Consider the following 19,765-nt stretch of genomic DNA (forward strand, 5'->3'; position numbering starts at 1 on the left):
ACTAGGGAAAGGGGAATCCTACTCCCACCGGGAGTAGGACTCCCCCCCTTGGGCGCGCCTAGGAGGCCAGCCCTCTCCCCCTCCTCCACTCCTTTATATACGGGGGAGGGGGCAACCCCATAGACACACAAGTTGATCATTGATCTCTTAGCCGTGTGCGGTGCCCCCCTCCACCATAATCCACCTCGGTCATATCATTGCGGTGCTTAGGCGAAGCCCTACGTCGGTAGCTTCATCATCACCGTCATCACGCCGTCGTGTTGACGAAACTCTCCCTCGACACTTTGCTAGATCGGAGTTCGTGGGACGTCACTGAGTTGAACGTGTGCAGATCGCGGAGGTGTCGTACATTCGGTACTAGGATCGATCGATTGTGAAGATGTATGACTACATCAACCGCGTTGTCATAACGCTTCCGCTTTCGTTCTACGAGGGTACGTGGACAACACTCTCCCCTCTCGTTACTATGCATCAGCATGATCTTGCGTGTGCGTAGGAAATTTTTGAAATTACCACGTTCCCCATCAGTGGCATCCGAGCCAGGTTTATGCGTAGATGTTATATGCACGAGTAGAACACAAGTGAGTTGTGGGCGATAATAGTCATACTGCTTACCAGCATGTCATACTTTGATTCGGCGGTATTGTTGGATGAAGCGGCCCGGACCGACATTATGCGTACGCTTACGCGAGACTGGTTCTACCGTTGTGCTTCGCACACAGGTGGCTGGCGGGTGTCAGTTTCTCCAACTTTAGTTGAATCGAGTGTGGCTATGCCCGGTCCTTGTTGAAGGTTAAGACAGCACACTTGATGAAAAATCGTTGTGGTTTTGATGCGTAGGTAAGAACGGTTCTTGCTAGAAGCCCGTAGCAGCCATGTAAAACTTGCAACAACAAAGTAGAGGACGTCTAACTTGTTTTTGCAGGGCTTGCTGTGATGTGATATGGTCAAGCATGATGTGATATAAATTGTTGTATGAGATGATCATGTTTTGTAACAAAGTTATCGGCAACTGGCAGGAACCATATGGTTGTCGCTTTATTGTATGCAATGCAATCGCCATGTAATTGTTTTACTTTATCACTAAGCGGTAGCGATAGTCATAGTAACAATAGTTGGCAAGACGACAATGAAGCTACGGTGGAGATCAAGGTGTCCCGCCGGTGACGTTGGGGATCATGACGATGCTTCGGTGATGTAGATCATGAGCACAAGATGATGATGACCATATCATGACACATATTTTGATTGCATGTGATGTTTATCCTTTATGCATCTTATTTTGCTTAGAACGTCGGTAGCATTATAAGATGATCCCTTACTAAATTTCAAGGTACAAGTGTTCTCCTTGAGTATGCACAGTTGCTACACTTCGTCGTGCCAAGACACGACATGATGATCGGGTGTGATAAGCTCTACGTTCACATACAACGGGTGCAAGCCAGTTTTGCACATGCAAAATACTCGGGTTAAACTTGATGAGCCTAGCATATGCAGATATGGCCTCGAAACACTGAGACCGAAAGGTCGAGCGTGAATCATATAGTAGATATAATCAACATAGTGATGTTCACCATTGAAAACTACTACATCTCATGTGATGATCGGACATGGTTCAGTTGATTTGGATCACGTGATTACTTAGATGATTAGAGGGATGTCTATCTAAGTGGGAGTTCTTAAGTAATATGATTAATTGAACTTTAATTTATCATGAACTTAGTCCTGATAGTATTTTGCAAATAATGTTGTAGATCAATAGCTCACGTTGTTGCTTCCCTATGTTTTTATATGTGTTCCTAGAGAAAACTAAGTTGAAAGATGATAGTAGCAATGATGCGGATTGGGTCCGTGATCTGAGCTTTATCCTCATTGTTGCGCAAAAGAATTATGTCCTTGATGCACCGCTAGGTGACAGACCTATTACAGGAGCACATACAGACGTTATGAACGTTTGGCTAGCTCAATATGATGACTACTTGATAGTTTAGTGCACCAAGCTTAACAGCTTAGAATCGGGACTTCAAAGACGTTTTGAACGTCATGGACCATATGAGATGTTCCAGGAATTGAAGTTAATATTTCAAGCAAATAGCTGAGTTGAGAGATATGAAGTCTCTAACAAGTTCTATAGCTAAAAGATGGAGGAGAATAGCTCAAGCAGTGAGCATGTGCACAGATTGTCTGGGTACTACAATCGCTTGAATCAAGTGGGAGTTAATCTTCCAGATAAGATAGTGATTGACAGAATTCTCTAGTCACCATCACCAAGTTACTGGAACTTCGTGATGAACTATAGTATGCAAGGGATGATGAAAACGAATCCCGAGCTCTTTGTGATGCTGAAATCGATGAAGGTAGAAATCAAGAAAGAGCATCAAAGTGTTGATGATTGACAAGACCACTAGTTTCAAGAAAAGGGCAAAGGGAAAGAAAGGGAACTTCAAGTAGAATGGCAAGCAAGTTGTCACTCCCGTGAAAAAACCCAAAGCTGGACCAAAGCCTGAAACCTAGTGCTTCTACTGCAAAGGAAATGGTCAATGGAAGCGGAAATGCCCTGAATATTTGGTGGATAAGAAGGATGGCAAAGTGAATAAGGGTATATTTGATATACATGTTATTGATGTGTACCTTACTAGTGTTTATAGTAGCCCCTGTGTATTTGATACTTGTTTGGTTGCTAAGATTAGTAACTTGAAGCAGGAGTTACGGAATAAACAAAGACTAGTTGAGGGCGAAGTGACGATGTGTGTTGGAAGTGGTTCCAAGATTGATATGATCATCATCGCACACTCCCTATACTTTCGAGATTAGTGTAGAACCTAAATAAATGTTATTTGGTGTTTGCGTTGAGCATAAATATGATTAGATCATGTTTACTACGATACGATTATTCATCTAAGACGGAGAATAAATTGTTATTCTGTTTACATGAATAAAACCTTCTATGGTCATACACCCAATGTTGATGGTTTATTGAATCTTGATCGTAGTAATACACATATTCATAATATTGATGCCAAAAGATGCAAAGTTGATAATGATAGCAACATATTTGTGGCACTTCCGTTTGGGTCATATTGGTGTAAAGCGCAAGAAGAAACTCCATAAAGATGGATATTTGGAATCACTTGATTATGAATCATTTGATGCTTGCGAACCGCCAGATGACTAAAACTCTGTTCTCCGGAACAATGGAACGAGCTAGTGACTTATTGGAAATAATACATACCGATGTTTGCGGTCTAATCAGTGTTGATGCTCATGGCGGGTATCGTTATTTTCTGACCTTCACAGATAATTTGAGCCGATATGGGTATATCTACTTAGTGAAACACAAGTCTGAAACATTTGAAAAGTTCAAGGAATTTCAGAGTGAAGTGGAGGATCATCATAACAAGAAAATAAAGTTTCTACAGTCTGATCATAGAGGAGAATATTTGAGTTACGAGTTTGGCCTTCATTTAAAACAATGTGGAATAGTTTCACAGCTCACGCCACATGGAACACCACAGCGTAATGGTGTGTCCAAGCGTCGTAACCAACTTTATTGGATATGGTGCGATCTATGATGTATCTTACCGATTTACCACTATCATTTTGGGGTTATGCATTAGAGACAGCTGCATTCACGTTAAATAGGGCACCATCAAAATCCATTGAGACGACACCTTATGAACTGTGTTTTGGCAAGAAACCAAAGTTGTCATTTCTTAAAGTTTGGGGCTGCAATACCTATGTGAAAAAGCTTCAACCTGAAAAGCTCGAACCCAAATTGGAGAAGTGCGTCTTCATAGGATACCCAAAGGAAACCGTTGGGTACACCTTCTATCACAGATCCGAAGGCAAAATCTTTGTTGCTAAGAATGGATTCTTTCTAGAGAAGGAGTTTCTCTCAAAAGAAGTGAGTGGGAGGAAAGTAGAACTTGATGAGGTAACTGTACCTTCTCCCTTATTGGAAAGTAGTTCATCACAGAAATCAGTTCTCGTGATTCCTACACCAATTAGTGAGGAAGCTAATCATGATGATCATGAAACTTCAGATCAAGTTACTACAGAACCTCGTAGGTCTTCCAGAGTACGGTCCACACCAGAGTGGTATGGCAATCCTATTTTGGAAGTAATGTTACTATACCATGATGAACCTACGAACTATGAGGAAACGATGATGAACCCAGATTCCACGAGATGGCTTGAGGCCATGAAATCTGAGATGGGATCCATGTATGAGAACAAAGTATGGACTTTGGTGGAATTGCTCGATGATTGGCAAGCCATGGAATATAAATGGATCTTCAAGAGGAAGACGGACGCTGATAGTAGTGTTACTATCTACAAAGCTCGAGTTGTCACATAAGGTTTTCGACAAGTTCAAAGTGTTGACTACAATGAGATTTTCTCAACTGTAGCGATGCTTAAATTTGTCCAAATCATGTTAATAGTTGCCATATTTTATGAAATCTGGCAAATGGATGTCAAAACTACATTTCTTAAATGGATATTTCTTAAAGAAGAGTTGTATATGATGTAATCAGAAGGTTTTATCAATCCTAAAGGTACTAACAAGGTGTGCAAGCTCCAGCGATCCATCTATGGACTGGTGCAAGCATCTCGGAGTTGGAATATATGCCTTGATGAGTGGATCAAAGCATATAGTTTTATATAGACTTGCAGTGAAGCCTGTATTTACAAGAAAGTGAATGGGAGTTGTGTAGAATTTCTAATATTATATGTGGATGACATATTGTTGATTGGAAATGATATAGAATTTCTGGATAGCATAAAGGGATACTTGAATAAGAGTTTTTCAAAGAAAGACCTCGGTGAAAGCTGCTTACATATTGGGCATCAAGATCTATAGAGATAGATCAAGACACTTGATAAGATTTTTCAATGAGTAAATACCTTGACAAGTTTTTGAAAGAGTTCAAAATGGATCAGTCAAAGAAGGATTTCTTGTCTGTATTACAAGGTGTAAAGTTGAGTAAGACTCAAAGCCCGACCATGGCAGAAAATAGAAAGAGAATGAAAGTCATTCCCTTATCACAGTCATAGGTTCTATAAAAGCCCGACCACAAGAGAATGAAAATAGTAAGACTCAAAGCCCGACCACAGTCATAGGTTCTATAAAAGTATGTTGTGTTGTGTACCAGACCTATTGTGTACCCTGCCCTGAGTTTAGCAAGGGAGTACAATTTTGATCTAGGAGTAGATCACTGGACAACGTTCAAGATTATCCTTAGTGAGGACTAAGGAAACCTTTGTCGATTATGGAGGTGATAAAAGAGCTCGTCGTAAAGAGTTACATCAATGCAAGCTTTTTACACCGATCCAGATGACTCTAAGTCTCAATATGGATACATATTGAAAGTGGGAGCAATTAGCTAGAGTAGCTCTATGCAGAGCATTGTAGACATAGAATATTTGCAAAATACATACGGCTCTGAATGTGACAGAACCGTTGACTAAAATTCTCTCACGAGCAAAACATGATCACACCTTAGTACTCTTTGGGTGTTAATCACATAGCAATGTGAACTAGATTATTGACTCTAGTAAACCCTTTGGGTATTGGTCACATGACGATGTGAACTATGGGTGTTAATCACATACAGATGTGACTATTGGTGTTAAATCACATGGTGATGTGAACTAGATTATTGACTCTAGTGCAAGTGGGAGACTGAAGCAAATATGCCCTAGAGGCAATAATAAAGTTCTTATTTATTTCCTTAATTCATGATAAATGTTTATTATTCATGCTAGAATTGTATTAACCGGAAACTTAGTACATGTGTGAATACATAGACAAAACTTATAGTCCCTAGTATGACTCTACTTGACTAGCTCGTTAATCAAAGATGGTTATGTTTCCTAACCATAGACATGTGTTGTCATTTGATGAACGGGGTCACATCATTAGAAGAATGATGTGATGGACATGACCCATCCGTTAGCTTAGCATTATGGTCGTGTCAGTTTCATTGCTACTGCTCTCTTCATGACTTATACATGTTCCTCGGACTATGAGATTATGCAACTCCCGTATACCGGAGGAACACTTTGTGTGCTACTAAATGTCACAATGTAAATGGGTGATTATAAAGGTGCTCTACAAGTGTCTCGGAAGGTGTTTGTTGGGTTGGCATAGATCGAGATTAGGATTTGTCACTCCGTGTTTCAGGAGAGGTATCTTTGGGCCCTCTTGGTAATACTCATCACTATAAGCCTTGCAAGCATTATGACTAATGAGTTAGTTGTAGGATGAAGTATTATGGAATGAGTAAAGAGACTTGCCAATAATGAGATTGAACTAGGTATGAGGATACCGACGATCGAATCTCGGGCAAGTAATATACCGATGACAAAGGGAACAACGTATGTTGTTATGCGGTTTGTCCGATAAAGATCTCAGTAGAATATATGGGAGCCAATATGAGCATCCAGGTTCCGCTATTGGTTATTAACCGGAGATGAGTCTCGGTCATGTCTACATAGTTCTCGAACCCGTAGGGTCCGCACGCTTAACGTTCGATGACGATTTGTATTATGAGTTATGTGATTTTATGTACCGAAGGTTGTTCGGAGTCCCGGATGAGATCATGAACATGACAAGGAGTTTAGAAATGGTCGAGATGTAAAGATCGATTTATTGGAAGGCTATATTCGGACATCAGAAAGGTTCCGAGTGATTCAGGTATTTTTCGGAGTACCGGAGAGTTACGGGAATTCGTATTGGGCCTTAATGGGCCATACGGGAAAGGAGAGAAACGCCTCAAGGGTGGCTGCGCCCCTTCCCCATGGACTGGTCCGAATTGGACTAGGGAAGGGGGCGGCCCCTTCCTTCCTTCTCCTTCTCCCTTCCCCTTTTCCTATTCCATGTGGGCGGTGGAATCCTACTAGGACTAGGGAGTCCTAGTAGGACTCCACACTTTGGGCGCGCCCTATGAGGGCCGGCCTCCTCCTCCCTCCATCCTTTATATACGTGGCCAGGGGGCACCCCATAGACACACAAGTTGATGTTTTAGCCATGTGCGGTGCCCCCCTCCATAGTTACACACCTCGGTCTTATCGTCGTAGTGCTTAGGCGAAGCCCTGCACCGGTAACTTCATCATCACCGTCACCACGCCATCATGCTAACGAAACTCTCCCTCGGCCTCAACTGGATCAAGAGTACGAGGGACATCCCCGAGCTGAACATGTGCTGATCGCGGAGGTGCCATACGTTCGGTGCTAAGATCGGTCGGATCGTGTAGACGTACGACTACATCAACCGCGTTGTCATAACGCTTCCGCTTTCGATCTACTAGGGTACATGGACACACTCTCCCCTCTTGTTGCTATGCATCACATAGATAGATCTTGCGTGATTGTAGGAATTTTTTTGAAATTACCGTTTCCCAACATTAGTTACCTAAGAGGACTAAGGAAATGTTTCTCGGTTATGGAGGTGATAAAGAGTTCGTCGTAAAGGGTTACGTCGATTCAAGCTTTAACACTGATCCGGATGACACTGGGTCTCAATCTGGATAAGTATTGAACGTGGGATAAATTAGCTAAAGTAGCTCTGTGTAGAGCATTGTAGACATAGATATTTGCAAAGTACACATAGATCTGAATGTTGCAGACATGTTGACTAAAAACCTCTCTCACAAGCAAAACATGATCACACATTAGAACTCCTTGGGTGTTAATCACATGGCGATGTGAACTAGATTATTGACTCTAGTGCAAGTGGGAGACTGATGGAAATATGCCCTAGAGGCAATAATAAAATGTTATTATTATATTTCCTTAATCATGATAAAGGTTTATTATTCATGCTAGAATTGCATTGATCGGAAACTTAAATACATGTGTGGGTACATAAACAAATACCGTGTCCCTAGTAAGCCTCTACTAGACTAGCTCATTGATCAAAGATGGTTAAGGTTTCCTAAACATAGACATGTGTTGTCATTTGATAACGGGATCACATCATTAGGAGAATGATGTGATGGACAAGACCTGTCCGTTAGCTTCGCATATAATAGTTCAGTTTATTGCTATTGGTTTCTTAATGTCAAATTCATATTCCTTAGACTATGAGATCATGCAACTCCCGGATACCGGAGGAATACCTTGTGTGCTATCAAACATCACAACGTAACTGGGTGATCATAAAGATGCTCTACAGGTATCTCCGAAGGTATCTGTTCAGTTGGCATGGATCGAGATTAGGATTTGTCATTCCGTGTATCAGAGAGGTATCTCTGAGCCCTCTCGGTAGTACACATCACAAGAAGCTTGCAAGCAAAGTGACTAAGGAGTTAGTTACAAGATGATGTATTACAGAACGAGTAAAGAGACTTGCCGGTAACGAGATTGAACTAGGTATGTAGATATCGACGATCGAATCTCGGGCAAGTAACATACCGATAGTCAAAGGGAATTATGTATGTTGTCATAAGGTTCGACCGATAAAGATTTTTGTAGAATATATAGGAACCAATATGGACATCCAGGTTCGGCTATTGGTTATTGACCGAAGAGGTGTCTTGTCATGTCTACATAGTTCTCGGACCCGTAGGGTCCACACGCTTAATGTTCGTTGACGATATAGTATTACATGAGTTATATGATTTGGTAATCGAATGTTGTTCGGAGTCCCGGATAAGATCACGGACATGACGAGGAGCTTCGGAATGGTCCGAAGGTAAAGATTGATATATAGGACAATGATATTTGGACACCGGAAGAGTTTCGGGGGTACCGGATAGTCATCGGATCACCCGTAGGGGTTCCGGGAAGCCTGGGAGGCTATATGGGCTTAATGGGCCAAAGGTGGAACACACCAGCCCACAAGGGGGTAGTGCGCACCTCTCCCTGGCCGCCTACCCTAGGGGAAGGAAAGAGGGAGGTTTGGTGATAACCCACAAGTATAGGGGATCAGTTGTAACCTCTTTCGAAAAGTAAGAGTGTCGATCCCAACGAGGAGCTAAAGGTAGAACAAATATTCCCTGAAGTTCTATCGACCACCGATACAAATAGACGCTTAACGTTCGCTTTACCTAGAACAAGTATGAAACTAGAAGTACTTTATAGGTGTGATAGGATAGGTTTGCAAGATAATAAAGAGCCCGTAAATAAAAAGTAGGGGTTGTTTAGATAAAGAAGCAACTAAATTAGTTTTAGTAGAGAGATTTTTGTCACGGGAAATTTATCTGTCCTAGCCAATCAATAACTAGACCCGTAATCACTAGTGCAATTTTATATGAGAGAGAGGCATAAGCTAACATACTTTCTCTTCTTGGATCATATGCACTTATGATTGGAACTCTAGCAAACAATTGTAACTACTAAAGATCATTAAGGTAAAACCCAACCATAGCATTAAAGTATCAAGTCCTCTTTATTCCCATACGCAAACAACCTACTTACTCGGTATGTGTTTCTGTCACTCACGCCACCCACCATAAGCAAATCATGGACATATTGCAAACCCTACAACAGGGATCCCTCACGCTTGCACGGCACAAAGAGCACCATAGGACAGAACCAATAATAAAACATGCAACTCAAACCAATCACGATCATCAATCAACCCATAGGACAAAATGGATCTACTCAAACATCATAGGATAGCCATACATCATCGGGAAATAATGTATAGCGTTGAGCACCATGTTCAAGCAGAGATTACAGCAAGGAGAAGAGGTGTTACGCCGCTGCATAGAGGGGGAGAGAGTTGGTGATGACGGCGGTGAAGTAGTTGGTGTAGATCATCGTCACGATGATGGCCCCAGTGGTGTTCCGGCGCCACCGGGAGAGAGGGGGAGAGAGCCCCCCTCCTTATTCATCTTCCTTGACCTTCCCCCTAGATGGGAGAAGGATATCCCCTCTGGTCCATGGCCTCCATGGCTGCGGAGGGGCGGGAGCCCCTCCGAAATTGGATCTCTATCTCTGTTTCCTTATGTTTCTACGCTCCCTGATTCTGGACTTTCACCGTTTCTTAAATTCCCAGAGATCCGTAACTCCGATTGGGCTGAAATTTAAACACGATTTTTATCCGGATATTAGCTTTTCTGCGGCGAAAGAAGGGCACCAACCGCCTTATGGAGTGGCCACAAGGACCAGGGGTGCGCCCTACCCTCTGGGGCGCGCCTCCCGTCCTTGTGGACTCCTCGGGCACCGTCTCACGTTGATTTTTTCCCCAAACTCACATATATTCCAAAAAAAATCTCGTAAGTTTTTATTGCGGTTGGATTCCGTTTGATATGGATTTTCTGCGAAACAAAAAACATGCAACAAACAGGAACTAGCACTGGGCACTAGATCAATATGTTAGTCCAAAAAATAGTATAAAAAGTTGCCAAAATTATATAAAAGTTGTAGAATATTGGCACGAAACAATCAAAATTATAGATACGACAGAGATGTATCAGTGGGCCCCTCCTGCCTTTCCCTCCTCATGAGAGAAAGGAAAGGGGGTGCCACCTCCCCCTGCCTTCCTCCTGCGCACAAATAAGGAAGCGGGGCGCGGCTAGGGCAGTAGCCCAAGGAGGATTTGGTCTCCTTGGCTGCTCCCTCTCCCCCTCACCTATATATGTGGGAGGGGGCACCACACATAACCAGGACAATCTTTTAGCCGTGTGCGGTGCCCCACTCCACAATTTCGTCCCTCGGTCATATTTTCATAGTGCTTAGGCGAAGCCATGCGAAGATAGCATCACCGTCACTGTCACCACGTCGTCGTGCTGCCGGAACTCATCCACTACTTCTCCCGTCTTGTTGGATCAAGAAGGCGAGGACGTCGCCGAGCTGAACGCATGTTGAACGTGGAGGTGTCGTACATTCGGTACTTGATCGGTTGGATCGCGAAGAAGTTCGACTACATCAACCGCGTTAATAAACGCTTCCGCTTATGGTCTACAAGGGTACGTAGACACACTCTCCCCTCTCGTTGCTATGCATCTCCATGGATAGATCTTGCGTGTGCGTAGAATTTTTCTGTTTTCCATGCAATGTTCCCCAATAGAGGCGGCCTTCCTCGGCCTTGGCGCACCTGTTGGCGAGGTTAAATAGCTCCAGCGCCGAGTCCAGATCGTCATTGATGGCAAGCTTCTCATGAATCCTGACGTCCGTGATGCCGGTGGAGAACGGCGAGATGATGGCCTCGTCAGAAGCGCACGGGATCTTGTGACGCACCTAGCTGAAGCGTTGGATGTACCTGCAGAGGGTCTCGCCAGGGCGCTGCTGTTGGAGATATGCCCTAGAGGCAATCATGTATGATGATATTTCCTATGTGTTTATGAATAAATATAGTCCTTGGACATTATCAATGATGTGTATCAGCAAGTACGTGACTTGTTTGTCGGACTATGCATTGTATGATGTCTGTCCTAAAAGGTCCCTAGTCGAAAGGGCTGTGTGGACGCACAGCCGACTAGACTAGCATATGACACCGTTGATGGTTCGGTCTCACTAGCCATGGAGCATTGGATGCTAACCGTATAATATGGACTCGGAAGGATCTGGTCGGATTCGACGTAGTTGAATCCGAGTCGAGATAAGGTCTGAGTCGGACAGACCCAACTATGAGACGCATCAATATGTCATCTGTGAGTCTCTAGGACAACATACGTTCTATGTCTTAAGACCTGAGCTGACGCATGTACTCGGGGTGGTGACAGACTTGCTTTGGGCTGACCAAACGCTACTCCGTGACTGGGTAGTTACAAAGCTAGGTTTCGGGTTTGTCCAGTCCCATGCTGCGAGACATGGTCAAGCAAGATGGGATTTGCCCCTCCGGTCAGGAGAGATATATTCTAGGCCCCTCGTGTGATCCGACCAGGATAAGCATGGCCATGCGACAAGGATTATGAGATAATCCGGATAGTGGTCGGTATCACTGGAACGAGAAAGAGGTCGGGCTAGCACAAGGATGACAGTCTCGGAGCTCGACGACATATATCGTGAGGCAAAGGGAACAGAAGAGCGACACGTTGTACAGGTTCGCCTAACCAGCTTCACAGTCTGCTTGGTGTTCGGCATGCCTTGCTAGAGGCCGCTACCAACCGTGCAGTTCGGAGGTGATCCGAACTGCGACCAAGCCGACTTGAACCTAAGGGGTCGCGCGCTTAAGGGAAGGAACCTATGAGGTCGGTTCGGAGGACACTGGTCGGATGTAATCCGAGCTAGACTTGGAACGCGACCGAGTAGACTTTGGGCTTTAGGGTCCGTGCGAGGCCCAAGTGTTGAGCCTGCGATGGACGCCTATATAAAGTGGAGGTGCGGCACACTCATGCGGTTGATCACTTCGGCGCTGCGACTAGGGTTTGCATGTGTTGCGAATAGCCACCTCCACTTACCGCCGACTGTGTGATCGGACCTAGAAGTCTGCCGCACGGTGTTCCTCCTGCACGCGCGGATACCGATAGAGGCGGTGCACTTGCGCCGCTCCGGCTAACTTGTACGTGGGATTGGACGACCGGCTATTCGAGGGAGATCGGACGAGGAGGAGACGATCCACGCGGACACGCTGCCCCAACTCTTCTTCCACTGCACGGCACTGCGCGTCTAGTGGTAACGAACTGTGATCCATCTCCCGTAGCATGTTCTTGGTTATTCTACGCGTAGGAAAAATTTAATTTGCAGTCGACGCACCTACCGAAGATCCTAACAGCTGCTTCACACACCGCAGGTCATTGACGGTGAGGGGACGGTTGTCCGTGCCCTTGAAATTGGCGATGAACTGGTCACAGAGCTCGCCCCATGAAGAGATCGACGCTTCAGGCAGGTTCATGAGCCAGGGAGCGCACGCCGTCCTTGAGGGCTATGGGGAACTAGTTCGCCTTGACCTTGACGTCGTCGTTTGCCGCCTCGATGCTCAGCGTGTAGAGCTGAAGGAACTCAACGGGGTCGGGAATGCCATCATAGTGTGGGGCAGCTACGGCCTAAATCTCGTGGGCCAATCCACCCGACGAAGCTCACGGGTGAAGGCGTGACAGCCCACACCGCCAAAGGGTACCCCACTGGCGAGGGTGAGTGCCCGACGGCCGGCGCGCTGGTGGTGAGCGCCGGCCATGGAGCTGATGAAGTGGAAGTTGGAGCGGAGAGAGAGAACAGCGGCGCACCCCTACCTAGCGCGCCAAATGTCGAAATCGGGGCTCCAGGGACCCAAGAGGTTCGAACTCTGAGGTGCGCTTGTTCTTACCGCTCTACTCTATTCTGCTACCAACTACGGCGAGGTTGCGGTGAGCGCGAGCTAGCGGGAGCGGACTGGAGACACAATAGTTACCCAGGTTTGGGCCACCTTGCGGTGTAAAACCCTACTCCTGCTTGGTGGTTGGATTGCACTCGCGAGGAAGAAATGAGAATAGAAGTGTTGTCCGGGGAGGATCTCCTCTACGGTGGCACCCTATCCTCCTTTTATACACGCCTTGATCCTCTTTCCCCGAAAACATTGGCGGGAAGGGTTGCCACACAACGGCAATTTTGAAGCGAGATAGGGGCGCAGTCTATCCTGATGAAAAGTGGCCTTCGCTTGCAAAGCCACCATCCATGACGCGCATGTGGGCTCGGTGATGACCTCTGCCCTGCTCGCATGTCGTCCTGGTCTTCTTGCACTGGTCAAGCAACATTTGGGGGTTGCTTTGGGAACCGGCGTGCTGGCCTTGCCCCCTTAGCACAAAAGGGGAAAGCCTCCTCATCCGCACCTGCTGGCACGGCCTCTGGCATCGTTCATCACCGCGCGTGTCACCCACGTGAAGACTCAGGGCCGCGCGGTCGGGCTGAGCGGCCCCTGGCTTGACCGCCCGCGAGAGGGGCCTCGGGAGGCAGCCTCGGGAGACTGTCTCACAAGAGCCCCGCGAGGCATCTTGCTCGTGAAGCTTGCTGGTGGGCCACTCCTTGGGCTTCTTGGTATGCGCCGCTTGCTGGGCCGAAGGCAGACAACGCTGGGTACCCCCAATCCCATGGGCCCGACATCAGTGATTGTTGAGAGTTGATTACTTAATGCTAGCACTGCAGTTTGGACAGTGTCAATGACCGTGGTCATGGTGTCCTGTTTCTCATTGATGGCAGAGACATCATTTTGAAGCAACAACAAGTCCTCTTTCAGTTCATTTGTTTCATCCAGATTTGCGAGCACATCTGCGTTCATGGCTAGCAGATCTGCTACCTCAGCCTCATCAAAACTACGCTTCGAGCGCCCCATGATAGTTGAATTTTTTATAGGAATTTTACTGCCAAATTACCTGGTAAGCCGATCGGAAATCACAACTCTATCACCGCCTTCTCAAATCGCCTCCTAAAAGCAATATTGTTTGTAAATCAACCAGGGATTTTACCTCTAGAGCAAGGTGCGCTAGAAACTTGTTGATCTCAAAGAACTGTGACTAAATGAAAGGTCTACCGCGGCCGCCCGTACCAACTATCACGTCGCCTGTGCCGAGCTTGTCGCCGCATCCAAACAAGGGAGAGGGGGTGGGAAATCTAAAGCTCCTCCAGAGACTCAAGCCGCCAAGGAAAGACTGAGCTCTGAATACCAATTGTCATTGCCCAGAGTTGGAATTGAAGGGGAATTTAGGATGACGAACACGAACTACGGTTGAGAATTGGGGATCGGACCCAACTGAATATACCATCGAATATGACTTATAGCTGTATGTATGCTTGTGTTTGGTGTAATAGAGAATTCTCAGGAATGATAGACGCTTACATACACACAGGGTCGGCTCTTATATAGCCTTGACAATGACTAGAAGGTAGTAAGCAGTGAAAGTAAAGATGAAACCCTACAATAACAGCAAGTGAATACGAGCGGTTAGATCTTCTTTTACTAAGCTTCTGATTGCCGTTGGATAACTGAACCTTCAAGTGTTCTTCTGAAGAATTAGACATTCAGGTTGAGTCTAACAATGGTAAGGGGAGCAGGGGCTCTCAGTTGGAGATGTTCTTAAGGCCCAGTTCTTTTTCCAAAATTTGGGGATCTCCCAAAATCCAACGCCTACCCAGCTTCTCTAGAATCTTTAAGCCCCAGATAGGATTGTAAAACAAATGAGGCTTAAAGATTTCGGGAGAAGCTGAGTAGGGGCCGGATTTGAAAATAATCCCCAGATTCTAACAAAAGAATATTAGATAGGATTGTAAAACAAATGGGCTTTAAAGATTGCGGGAGAAGGTAGAACTGGGCCTAACGTGTCACTGCATGAGCTGTCCGTCCGGGCGCCCCCCTATCCCCTCCGTGCGCCGAAGCAAGGGACGCCCCCAACCCCAATCCTGTTCGCGCGCGGCTCCACCGTCCCGGTTCCCCTTTGTGGCCGGCACCGCGGAGCATGTGCTTCCTCCTGCTCGCCGTTGCTGCCCGCCATCGTCAGCTCCTCCGTTTGCCCGAACAACAGCAACTACGAGGCCGGCGCCTCCGTCCGCCCCTATAACAGCAGCTGCGCGGCCGACACCTCCATTTGCCCCCCAACAACAGCAGGTGCGTCGATGGCGTCTCCAAGGAACTCGCCTCCTTATGCAACTCCCTGGGCGCCGAGGTAGAGGCAGGGATCTCCTGCTCAGACATCACGGAGTGGAAGGCTTAACATAATAGATTATCTGATGGGGATGAAGCTAAATCTTCTGCTGGAAAGGACTTCCCTGCTCTGAGGTGTGCTTTCTTCCTTTTCGTTTTCATTTTCTGCTTTCAGATGGTACTGCTCAGTTGGCAAATTTTGCTTCTGAACTTGCTAGGTTGGCAATTACTGAAACAGACTGCAATCGATAATTTATTGATGGAGACTGCAAAATCATGGTTATTTGCTGGAACGCATTAGACTTATAAAAATATCACTTAGAATTCACAATGAGAAGGGCTATGAGTATGACTGATATGAGAGGTATTGTCTTGTACATTGAAGAGAAAGAAAATATATAAGGTTGAGCAGTGAGTCATTGCCAGGTGGGAGTGTAGTTCCAAGAGTAATTACGGCTCTTCGTCATGTTTATCTATTTATCATAAATTTCAGAATAGTATTACATTTTAATTGGTCCAATGTGCTCCAGCAAATGATTAAAATTGTGCTGTATCCTTCAGTGGATTGTTGATTTTTGCGATGTGCTCGGGAATGCCAACCAATTGTAGAATCAGAGCCAGTTTTGCTTTTCTTTTATCTGATCACTTTCCTAGAACTTCTGTATATTTTATAATTGTGTGTTTGTGTCTCACCATTGTAACCTGGTTCCTCTATAATGCACTGTTGTTTGTGATTTCAAATGTAAACTAGAGCATGGAATGTTGAATAAATTTAGTTCCTGCTACTCCCTTGTACCAGCCTAGAGATTCTTGGTTACATATTATGGGGTAAAATAATATTAATTAAATGAATCACAGTGTGCAATGATTTTAGAATGTTTTTTTTATGTAGCAGCCTAAATTTCTTCATGACTTATTATCAACTTTTTCATGCACTGGACATGACATGAATGTTCATGTCCTGTGAGAGAAATGGTAAAACAAGAATGAAGAGTGCTTTTATCTCCAGATAGTCTGTTTAGCCTCTTTAGTGGGCATCTTTGAAGTTTGAACAACACATCTATGTTAGTTTAGTTTATACTATTTCTTAACTCCATTTTGTATGTAACCTGATGTTATTTTTCAAGGATGGATTGAACTGAATACTGCTAATATTTTCAGTATGTCAGAGATTCAGAATGCTCGCTGTATCATGGATTTACTGCCAGAGATGTTGAATGCTTTAGACCGTGGAAACAGAGAGGTACAAGAAAATTCCATCAACCTGCTTTTAATTCAACCTTCACAAAAATATGGACCACTTATCTTTAGAAAGTTGCAACCAACAGTTGAACATGGTATCCTGATTTGTCACTTTATGGTTTATAAAAGATAATCCATATTTTATTTGCGAAATTTGTCCTTGTTGTGATCACATAGAAATATGGACCAGTTTTAGTTTCAGATATAACCTTGTTGTGATCGCATAGAACTGATTGTACTTGAAAATATGCTTTTGTACTACCACACCACAGAATTTCCCTCAGCCTGCAGCTTTTTAACATGAATAGTGTTATCTGGTATCTTTTCTAATTTTTAATAGTGCAGAGTGTAAACTAATCATTCTTCTCTTAAAATTATGTTCATATTCTATATATATGCACAGGTCTCAATACATTTCTATTTATTTTATGATCTTATTTAATCTAATGATTGATGTGCGGTTTCAAGAGTTTTGCCATGCATCCCCCGTGGTTGTGACTCCACTTCATTAACACACTGAATTTACTAAAGATAAATGCAGTAGAGAAATAAATATTTGAGCTCAGAATGTTACACACATATCTTCATCAGGTTTCAGCATCTCTATTGTTGTTTTTAGGCTGATTAGCTTTGAACCGTATGTTTCCTTTGAAATATTTACAAGTCCATAGCTCTTTATTATTTGTAGAATTGGAGGCGCTTTCTTTAGTTTTCTGCTTCTTCCCACAAATTAAGTAATTCCTTTTCATATTTATCGATACAACCAAGTGGTGAGCTGGTATCTTTTTTTTTCTTGTAACTTCTGTAAGTTGAAGGTGATATTGACTGAAAGAATCTTCAGTGTGTTGCCCCCTTATTGTTGTAACACACGATCTTAGATTTCTTGATTATAAATATTTAGCAGTCATGTGGATGCACAACTGAGCTATATTTTTTTTATTGCGGGAAAACTGAGCTATATTGTTTTCATCTAAATTTTTAGTATTATATGCATCCAACTTGGCTTTTAGAGAAGTTGAGAAGATATGAACATGCAACTTTGGCTACTGTAGGTAATGGTGACAGCAAATAGAAACTATGTGTTGTTATGGTAGTTACGTGTTTATCGAGAGCAAGATTTTCCAATATGCCTATCTGGGAATTAATACCTTGCATAAATATATTCAAGTCTTCAGGATTATTCTACTTATGTAATGAAATTTATGTGCCACTTTTAGCTGGCCAAGATATTTGAGGCCAAGAAGTTGAAGATAGTTCCTAGTTGCCTTGCCATACGCTGTGTTTGTCATCCTCACTGGCGAACTGATCATAATATCATCCCACCAGCGTCCGTCAATGTATGTTTGCGTTGTCGCTACTTAACTCTTGCTGAAGAGGTGTACTTGTGTCTGAACTTTGTTGTGCTGATGATTTGTGATGACATGGATGTGCTGAATAATGTGTGTCATTCACATGCCTGTTTAGATGATCGCGGGTTCCTCTCTTCAATTGGCTCTGTCTTGGCGAGAAGATTTGATGGCAGCTTACTGATTTGACGACAAACAGCCTACTTCAGAGCTCTATGCATATGGACTCATGTAGCTCAGAAGAAAATTTGTTCATTTTGGAACTTCGTGAGTTATTTCCCTATCCATTTTTTCGTTCCTCATCGTTGACACATATGAAGCCTCGGCTGGTTGATTCGTACGTTGTTCAGAGTTTTAGATGTTTGTTTTTATAGCCTGCAGCTTCCACAGGTATTCATTTAACCTCCCATGACAAATATGACGAATTGAAACATTCTCATTGTGCTGTATGGAGGTTGGTCATTTATTCTTTTTTTAGGCTCTATTTGCCGCCCAGCCTCTGAAATGTCTATGTTCATAGGTATCCAGCTACACCTGGAGACACTAGGATCAGGGAAAACTACGCTACAATCATCCTTAAATCTTCCCACCAAAGTGGTAAAATGGTCGAACTCGTTGGTGTTTTTTCTTTGAGATGGAAATTACTGCATTTTATTATTCAGAAATTTTGGCACACTCCTAGAGCACCAAGCCAAGGGTGGCAGACCTGATCATGGGCAGCCCGGCCCGAAAAATGGGCCAGGTTGGGCTCCATTTCGCTGCCTGAAAGTCCATTCTAGCCGGGCTCAGGCTTTAGTTCTGCGGCACTTCGGGCCGGGCTTACACGTGCGCGTTCTGAAAACAACATTTGAGCTGGGCTTTTGGGCTTGTTTTCAGGCCAGCTTGGGCTTGAGGAAAGGGGCAACTTTGGGCTTCGGTGCTGGCTCGGGCTTGTAGTTCGAGGTTCAGGCTTTTTTAAGCCCAACTCAAAACCCGGCCCGACATATGATCAGGTTTACGCGGGGTACATGTAACCATATTTTACAAATTTTATTATTTCTACGACCTTCCTTAGCTAAAATATGTGCTATGAGGGTAGCACACTGAGCGTGTGGTTACCGAAGTGAAAGTCCCAAGCAGGGTTGTAGAGAACCATGTCGAGTTTGACGAGAGTTGGATTTTCACGCTCGTTGCTCCATGTAAACTTCCTATTCTGAAGGTGGATTTCCTTCAGAGAGCAATTAGAGAGAGAGTGCTCCCTAAGAGATCCACTATCCGAAGATTTAGGTTGAGGTTGTTTCCTACCGGCCTCTTGGTAAATGAGGTTAAAGTCACCCATAACCAGCCATATACTGTCACTTGTTAACCTATTATTATACCTTTTCTCTAGTCCCATGAAATTCTCAAACTCAAAGATGGATGCATATGTTGTGTAAATTTTTGCTAAATGGTATCAATAAATAGCGTATCAGCTCCATAAATTTGACATCACAATAATTATATCAGAAATTACTTAATTTGGTGAACTTATTTTATAGGTTGTTCAAAAAGTAGGTGCCAGAAAATTAGCAACATGCTTGATTAAGTAGATCATAATCTAACTTATGAAATGCATCCATACTAAAAGTGAGCAATCCCTATCTTTGAACTTGCCGACATAAGGGTACCGTGAAAAAAACACTTCGTCTTGTCCGC

General features: G+C 44.1%; 1 long non-coding RNA gene across 4 annotated transcripts; it reads left to right on the plus strand.

Moving 5' to 3' along the window:
• The first annotated feature begins 15,198 nt into the window (after positions 1–15,198).
• On the plus strand, positions 15,199–19,458 carry LOC119320445. Of its 4 annotated transcripts, XR_005154991.1 has the most exons (7): positions 15,199–15,638; positions 16,665–16,746; positions 17,963–18,082; positions 18,210–18,358; positions 18,466–18,545; positions 18,612–18,688; positions 18,968–19,458. It is a non-coding gene; the product is annotated as an uncharacterized LOC119320445 (long non-coding RNA). The 4 variants fall into 4 exon arrangements; XR_005154987.1 differs by having other exon boundaries at positions 18,612–19,458; XR_005154990.1 differs by having other exon boundaries at positions 18,482–18,545; positions 18,612–19,458.
• Positions 19,459–19,765: the final 307 nt, after the last annotated feature.

Source organism: Triticum dicoccoides, chromosome 6B, assembly GCF_002162155.2.
Source record: "Triticum dicoccoides isolate Atlit2015 ecotype Zavitan chromosome 6B, WEW_v2.0, whole genome shotgun sequence".
NCBI classification, from domain to species: domain Eukaryota; kingdom Viridiplantae; phylum Streptophyta; class Magnoliopsida; order Poales; family Poaceae; genus Triticum; species Triticum dicoccoides.